Source organism: Esox lucius, chromosome 23, assembly GCF_011004845.1.
Source record: "Esox lucius isolate fEsoLuc1 chromosome 23, fEsoLuc1.pri, whole genome shotgun sequence".
In the NCBI taxonomy this organism is placed as follows: domain Eukaryota; kingdom Metazoa; phylum Chordata; class Actinopteri; order Esociformes; family Esocidae; genus Esox; species Esox lucius.
Window position 1 is genome coordinate 97,860 of NC_047591.1, and position 8,000 is coordinate 105,859.

Here is an 8,000-nt window from a genome sequence, read left to right on the forward strand (position 1 = left end):
AAGTCCACCCCCTTGTGAATCCTGAACTTGTTTTATATACTGATTGTTCCAGCATTGTGGAGGGGGGAGAGAGAAAGCGGGATGGGCAGTTACTACATCAAGTGATGTAGTGGCATCTGGAGTTTTACCAGCAGGAACATCAGCACAAGCTCTCCTGTTACCTGTTCAAGTTGCAATCATTAAAAAAAAGCACATGGCAAGATTTTCACAGAAGAGAACAAAGGCAATGATCTGGCTGATAGAGCTGCACAGACTGCTGCCAATATCAACCAGACTCATTAGAAGATATACAATAGACACTCTGCAACACATTAAAGATATGCAGAACAATGCACCAAAAGATGCAAGAAGTTTGGGATTGGATGTCTGCAGGATGCAAACCTTAGGTGGGTAGCACCAAACGCACTCCTCCCATACCTGATAATACAGATTCACTCTTTGGGACATGTTGGCATTGACAAAATAATATCCCGTCACGTGGGAAAATGGTGGAACCCTAGTGTGCGGAAGGAAGCGGAAACTATCGTGGAAAACTGAAACATTTGTATGGGAAAAAATACAAAGGGAAAGGTGAAAGTGTAGACACGTCGGGCACCTGCCCTGCCAGGACCCTTCAGACACTTAAAGCTTGACTATGTCACTCTTCCTAAGAGTAAAGGATTTGAAGATGTGTTGGTAATTGTTGACCGTTTCTCACGATGGGTGGAGGCTTATCCTACCAAGAAAGGGACAGCACAACACACAGCGAAAGTACTCATTTGTGAAATAATTCCCAGATGGGGATTACCGGAACAAGAGGAACTCACTTTACTGGGAAAGTGTGTCAGGAGGTAGCTAGCCTCCTGGGCATAGACTGGCGACTACATTGCGCTTATCATCCCCAATCAAGTGGTCATGTGGAACGCCAAAACCAGGCTGTGAAGAGCAGAATAGCAAAAATGCTTCAAGAAGGGATAGCGTGGCCTGATGTGCTGCCTACCATCTTATGCAGTATAAGAGCTACACAGAACAGGACTACAGGGTTAAGTCCGTTTGAGGTTGTCACAGGCAGGCCTATGTCACTACCAGGCATGCTAGACCTGAAAAAAGCAGATATACACATCATGTGCGATACTGCTTAATTATTGTATGCAGCTCTCAGAAGCAGTTGGGAAATGACCCCCGAGGGGGGACATGATGTAGTGCCAGGACAATGGGTAATGATAAAGAAACACCTTACAGAGACATTAGAAGCAAAGTGGGAAGGCCCTTACCAAGTTTTACTTTCACTAGATCAGCAGTGAAGGCATAGAGTAAATCAACTTGATGAAGAGCAGAGCCTTGAGACTACAGAACCAGTCACAATAGGCAACCGGGGGCCTATTTCAGGGTGAAGATGCATAGAAAGGAATCAGAATTTATATGCAACCACTGCAATCGTCATTTAGCAAAATTGAGGTTGAGTATCTACCTTTAACATAGAAACCCCTATACTTTCACTTTCTTTCTTTGGTCTTGTTGCAGGTTATGCGGATTGTCTACCTGACTCTACAACAACACGAACTGTATCCTGGACTTTTTGATTCTACAAAGATAAAGTGACATACGGAATCAGCATCAAGACCAACCTAATTGACCAACGGACAGAAAGAAGAATTCTTCATTATTGTTATGTGGCAATTAGAACCATTGTGATTGTTATTTGTGTTGGACTTAATACCAATTAGGAAAAAGTTAGCCACTAGGATAATAGATACACTATTGAGACATATCGATCACTATGTTCATGGTAATTGTTATGATATTTAATGAGGAGACACAAGACCTTGTAGGTTTCCGCCATGTCATTTTTTATCTGCCTTCGACCACGCCCCGTGACCCCAACATTACATTTAGCAGGGTGGCAATAGGTGACTTGTTTATTACATATGACAGTAATTGTTTCTGTGTATTTTCTGGTGGTACAGTGTAGTGGTGTTCTAATCCCAAACATAGATGAACATATACACGAAGATGGTCATCATGGTATCAATACATTTTTGGCCCTCTCCCTATAATTTCCCAGGACGATGAACCTGTGCATCGTCCTAAGTTTGTTACCTACAGTGGATATAAAAAGTCTACACACCCCTGATAAAATGCCAGTTTCTTATGATGTAAAAGAATGAGACAAAGATAAATTATGTCACTTTTCCCACCTTTAATGTGACCTATACAAATCAATTGAAAAACGAACTGAAATCTTTGAGGGAGAAAAATGTAAAGTAAAAAACTCACAATAAACTAATATTAAACTAATATTTTGTTTAAGCACCTTTAGATTTTATTACAGCACTCAGTCTTTTTGGGTAGGAGTCAATTAGCATGGCACATCTAGATGTGGCAATATTTGCCCACTCTTCTTTGCAACAGCGCTCCAAATCTGTCAGATTGCGAGGACATCTCCTGTGCACAGCCCTCTTCAGATCACCCCACAGATGTTCAATTGGATTCAGGTCTGGGCTTTGGCTGGGCCATTCCAAAATGTTTATCTTCTGGTGAAGCCATTCTTTTGTGAATTTGGATGTGTGCTTTGGGTTTAAGGGTGTGCACACTTATGCAACCAGGTTATTATAAGATTTTTATTTAGAATTTTTCCCCCTCGAAGATTTCAGTTTGTTTTACAATTTAATTGATCACATTATAGGTCACATTATAGGTCACAACAGTGGAAAAAGCTCTGAGATGATTTATCTTTGTCTCATTCTTTTACATCACAAAAACCTGGCATTTTAACAAGGGTTTATAGACTTTTTATATCAACTGTAGATAGCTAGTTAGTTCTAGCAAATAAGATATTTCCATAGTCAGATATAATTATGTAATACATACATAAGATTAGTTCAAAAAGCATATTGCTGCTATTTGTAGTCATGTGCTAATCAGCTAAATTGCATAAACTTTAATAAAAATAAATGAACACTTATCATCAGCTAATAAGGCTTTCAACAAGGCTTGAGGGAGAATGAAGTACATTATATACTGTATTGACTAAACCAACTATCCCCTAAAATGTGTAGACAGAGCATGACTTATTATCATTTTAATATATCGTAGCATTGAATTTAAACCATCTAAGTTGGCAGTGTGGGTAAAATTTATTGTAGAAAAACATTAATATTTAACTAAAATAATCTCACCCCCAGATTTTAGTTTGTACCTATCCAACTAAGTTTTTGGCACAGAAACTGGACACTCATCTTTTCCCTTTTGATAACAATTGTCTGAGTTGCATTCTGATCATTGCATCTGTTAAGCATTTTACCTCTGTAATCATCCTTACACATATTTATTTTATTTATTTATAAACTACCTGAAGTGGTAAACTCCTAACTTATATGCAGTGTGAGCCATCTCCTACCAAAGGGGCACAAGGACCCAGGGGCGGCCGAGCAAAACAACACCCTGCCCTGGGTAAGAGGGGAAATGGGTGCCACTCGTCAGGGAAAGACTGAAAAGCAGAAGAGCAGACAACCAGTCAACAAAAGAAAAGGAGGCACGATGAATGTATGCCCGTCAAGGTGCAAGAAAGTGCATGTTTTTTCTGTTTAGCTAATAGGGTCCTTTTTTTGTTTGTTGTGTTCGGAAGTGAGCCGGAAAGCTATTATTTGGTTGATGAATCAGGCTACGGGCCCTTGTATCAAATAAAGCCGTTCCATTTGTACCAAATTACTTCAGCCCTGCAATGATTCACTCTCTAGCCCCTCCACTAAACTTGCCAACTCTTTTTTGCAGTTTAAAGATAAAATAACAACAATAAGCTCCTCACTATGTAACAAATCTACCACAGCCTGTCAATGACCTTCTCCTCTTTGCTGATGCCGGTTCCCTCAACATCCTGATTCTCCTTGACCTGAGTGATTCCTTTTATACCGTTAACCACCAGATTCTGCTCACCAGGCTGGAGGGGCTGGGTGTTGAGGGAACTGCCCTCTCTTGGCAGAACTACTATCTAACTAACCAAACCCATTTAATTTCACTCAAAGGCCTAAACTCTGACTTACCCATAGTCACTCAAGGTGTTCCCCAGGGCTCAGTACTTGGCCCCCTACTCTTCATCATCTACATCCTTCCCCTTGCTCAGATCCTCTGTCACTTCAACCTTAATTTCCACTGCTATGCTGATGATACACAAATATATCTAGCCACCAAATCTCTCACCAAACCATCTCTGACCCATTTTGAATCCTGCCTGACTGCAATAAAAGCATGGATGAAGGAAAACTTGGATGAAGATAACAGCAACAAAACAGAACTCCTACTCATTGGAACCAAATCCACTCTCACCAAAACTGGCATTTTCAATCTCAGCATCGATGACATTGTTGTTTCTCCATCACCCCACGCACATAACCATGGTGTCATTCTAGACTCTACACTCTCCTTTGATCAGCACATGAAACAGACTGTAAAATCTTCATTCTTCCATCTCCGCAACATTGCCAAACTCAGATCTTCCCACTCCCGTCCTGCTGCTGAAACCCTAATACTTGCATTCATAACCTCCTGTCTTGACTACTGCAAACTACTGCAAAACTGCAGCCAGACTTCTCACTCACACCAAGTCCCGGCAGCATATCACCCCTATCGTCTGTGAGTTACACTGGCTTCCTATCTCCCAACAAATTGACAACCAGATCCTTCTTCTTCCATATCAACCAACACACTCAGTCCGTTCCTAATCCCCAAGTCAAAGCTCAAAGGCTTTGGTGACAGGGCATTTTCAAGGGTTGCTCCTAGGCTCTGGAACTCTCTCCCCAAAAGCATCCGTGACTCTGAGACTATCCCCATCTTTCAGCAACACCTCAAGACTCATCTGTTCAAGATCGCCTACCCCTAGCCATGCCCAATTTCATTCTCTCAATCCTCTTTGTTTTCTCACGGAATGTTTTGTTTGAGTTTTTGGTTTGTTTGTTTCTGTTCCTGTTCATATTTTACAGCATCTTTGGGTCCCTGAAAAGCGCTATATAAATATAATGGATTATTATTGTCAGCGATTGCGGTGTTGCGGGAGTAACGAACCAGACAGACAGACAGGCAGAAGGTAGTCGGTGATGATCTCTTTAATTAAACAAACACATAGCACAACAAAACAATGAAAGAAAAGGGCTGACTTCAGCATCAAAAATGAATGTAAGCAACAGTATAAGGAACTTACAATTAACAGCAACACAACACGACATCAAGCACGACAACAACAATGATCCACGATGAGGGGGCAGAGGGGAAACATTTAAACATACTAATGAGCAGATAGGGACCTGGTGTGAACGATGATTAAAGACATGTGACACAAAACATGTCAGGGATGTGTTCATATGTGATGGGAACTGAGGGTGTATGGTGGCGCTGCTGCTTACCATACCATGACAATTATTATTATTAAGGGGGGATAAACAAGAGACTATAATGGAATCAGCAGTACTAAAGGAGCTGGCCGCGTGCACAATAGCGCAGAAGGAGAGCATTGACTTGCTAAGGGAAGAGATGACCCGAAGGAACCAAACACAGGGTGACCGCCACACAGGCGCAGGAAAACACATACCTCGGCTCACTGATGCAGATGACATCGAGGCATATCTCCTGGCATTCTAATGCACCGTGGCACGCAAACAGTGGCCCGTGGGTAGCTGGGTGGGTCTCTTATCACCCATGCTCACCGGTTGAGCGCAGGCAGCAAACTTTGACCTCGATCCAGGGGAAGCCGCTACTTACAAATGTCTAAAGACTGAGATATTGCTGAGAGGCAGGTTGAATAACAGAGAGAAGGCCAAGCAGTTCCACGCCTGGACCTTCCACCCAGACGTACGCGCTTATACACCTCACCAAGGGATGGCTGCAGCCGGAGGAGGGGGTAGCTCACCTGGAAGAGACGTTGGTCATGGATCGGTGCCTCAGAGCCTTTCCCAGAGAGATGCAGCAGGTGGTGGAACAGAACAACCTGAAGTCAGCCAACCAGATGGTGCAACTAATCGAGATTGTTCCAGGCCACCAAAGAGCTCGGGCGGTCCATTCGGGCAGAGAGAGCCGTGCCCTCTCCAGCTCACGGGGGCGGAACCTACAGGAAGTCCTTACTCCAAGACCAGAGTGGAGGGCACGACACACTCCCCAGGAGGCGGGAGGAGGACCCTGGACGAAGGACCAGTGAGTTGTTTCTGCTGCCGGGAAGTAGGGCATATCGCCCGTTACTGTCTTGCATCCATGGGGACACCCGTGCGTATCCCACAGTCTGCCTCACCATACTGGTGCTCATCGGTCGGGACTGTGTGCTGAGTGGGCTCCTAGGCGCAGATCCAAGAAGGCCTTGGATCGATGAGGACTTGCCAACCAGCCTACAGCAAAGCCAAGGAAAGGCCCGGATCACCTGGTCGAGCATAGAAGAAGAACGGGAGGGTTCAGACGGGAACACCCTGAGATGAGTCCTAGGGGAGACGACTGATGAGGACACCTTCCTAGGCTTCCCAACGGACAGCCAGGGCTCAAGTGAGATGCACCCTGGTCCCAGACCGGACACCTGAGACTTCCAGTTGCCGGCTGAGCTCATGGGGCAGTTTTGTAGAGCCCAAGTGACCTGAAGAAGACCTGGGAAGCCCAACCTTGCCCACACCGGTCTGTAATTGAACAGGTCACTCTAATGAGGGACCAGGTGGCAAGAATGTGTCCCTTTGTACATCACTGCCTAGAAAAGACCCATTTGGCACAACAGAGTTCTTATAACTGCACAGTGCAGCCCAGGGAGTTTGCTGTAGGCAAGAAAGTGCTTATTCTGATCCCCACAACTGGGCATAGATTCCTGGCACAGTGGGTGGGGCCTTATGAAGTGGTGAAACCCGACCCCGAAGGCTCACAATAGATCATGTCTGTTATACATGTTTGGCCCAAACCCAAATATTAATAAAGCCCTACACAAAACAGAAAACTTCAAGATACTGAAAACGAAATGTCTATTGCTGAATAACCGAATACGTCCTCCCACACACTTCTCCTTGAAGAGTACGGTAGAGAGGACAGTGAGGTATTAGGAGACCATATAGTCACTCTTTTCTCCTCAATTGTCAGTCAAGAGGAAATGTGAAAGCCAATGTTTCTGTCTCTCTCTCTCCCCTTACCCTCCCAGGGGCTGAAAAGCAACAGAATATATCAATGACCATGTATATCACCATGTATATAGTATGTTATGGCTTTTAATGCTGTTTATTTATGTGTTACAAACACAACATACTGTGCAAATTGCATGATCAATTATAACATTGTTTATGAAATCTCACAAGCAATTTGAGAACCAAAGAAGCTGATTCTCGCCTCGCCGCCATGAATACATGAAAATGGACTAAGCATTACTTTAGAATCACTGTAAAGACATTACTCTACAGAATTATTGTATTTTTCAATACAAGATATGAAAACCCTTTTAGGTTATCTAGTCAAATGGCGTACCCCCTAACCCTAACCTTCTCCATCTTATTCTTATACTTTTTTTAAACGTATAGAATACCTACATCAAATGCGTAGGTTACCAACCCTCTTGGTTGGGCCCATGGTGGTTCAGCAGTGGAATCCCAATGGCGTACAACCTAACTAATATATGTTGGCACTGTGGAATCTGAGTATTGATAATTCCCATATGAATGTACGTTTCATTGAAGGTGCATGTGTCTAGATGATGAGAACAACAGAAACCTCTCTGTTTAGATTATCTCTCTGTAACAGACACCTCTCTGTTCATCTCTCTGTAGGAATGTTTACGATGGCCATATGGCATGGGGGGTTGACTTCTAAAGACATGGTCTTAGTTAGAAATGCCCTTAATGTATAGGCTAGCTGGTAACCAACATTACAGTGAGAAGGTAATGGAACGTTCACCGAATGACATCTGTGCTGCAATTTTCCAATAAACGTGAACAAACTTCTCCCTCGATTTGATACGGGTTCTACATTATTTGACCACTATACGAAACCGCCAATTTCTAACAGCACAAAGG